The following is a 1,067-nucleotide window of genomic DNA, read 5'->3' as shown; positions in this document are numbered from 1 at the left end:
AGATTCAACCTCCTCTCCTTCCATTGAGGGAGACAGTCCTGCAGGGTGGATTCAAGTGACCCCAAGCCCTGGCTCTCAACACTAGGGGAAACGGATGGGGGTGACTGAACTTCAGAGTCCCTGCTGTAGTTCTTCAGCTCTGCCTGAGAGATATGTGTGTGTGCATGGACTTGTGTGTGTGTACACAACTGTGTGTGCTCACCCTCAAGCAGGAAGCATAGGTGGAGTCCTTTACACATGGTTTGTCTTTCTGGAGGCCAATCTATTTGATGAGCAAATATTTTATCTTATTAGAAACAAGGCTCTATGGTGAAGTAGAATACTAAATACACGTGCATTTAAAAATCTGTAATTATCTTTTTGGAACGGGTGATACAAGGATGTGTTTTCAAAAATTTAAACAGTGTAAAAGGCTATACTAAATCTCATTCTTGTCCTCCAGTTCCCAAATTTCTCTCTTCAGAGGTGAAAATAGAACTTTCTACATTAATAAGGCTTTACTATTCCATTGTCTTTATTAAGTGACAATACTATGGCCCAGGCAAATAAATGAATAGTTCATTTTAGGAACTTCCTGAAAAACCTATGAACACTTCAATAGAAAGCATCAACAGTTTGTGCCCTGAGACTTTGTTCTCACAATCCTACAATATCATATCACGACTCTTATCCAATCCTTATCAGGCCCTCACTTTCAAAGACCTGCCTTATACCAAACTGCAAATTCTCAGTAAAATCGGACCCCCTCCCCTGCCACTACCAAACTACCTTACCGCAGTAAGCAATAAACTAAGCTTTGTCTTATCCACTGGTTGTGTTGATTTTCGGGGAGCTGGCATACTACTTGGAGGCAGTCCCTGTGAACACGTTTTTTGGTGTGTTTCAGCGACGTGTATTTTCACATTGAGAAAGAGACTTCACAGCTGTACAACCTGCAGACTATGCCTCTAAGCCCAAGGGGTCCGAATCAGTGTCCTAGGCAGTTGGGGGCCGAGAGTGGAGAAGAGCTTTAGGGGATCTGGGAAGAGGGATCAGAACTGGAGGCGAGTGTCTCCCTAGCGCCTTTC

The sequence above is a fragment of the Neophocaena asiaeorientalis genome, unplaced genomic scaffold (genome assembly GCF_003031525.2).
Source record: "Neophocaena asiaeorientalis asiaeorientalis breed wild unplaced genomic scaffold, Neophocaena_asiaeorientalis_V1.1 scaffold484, whole genome shotgun sequence".
In the NCBI taxonomy this organism is placed as follows: Eukaryota; Metazoa; Chordata; class Mammalia; order Artiodactyla; family Phocoenidae; genus Neophocaena; species Neophocaena asiaeorientalis.
Note: the sequence above shows the minus strand (reverse complement) of the source record.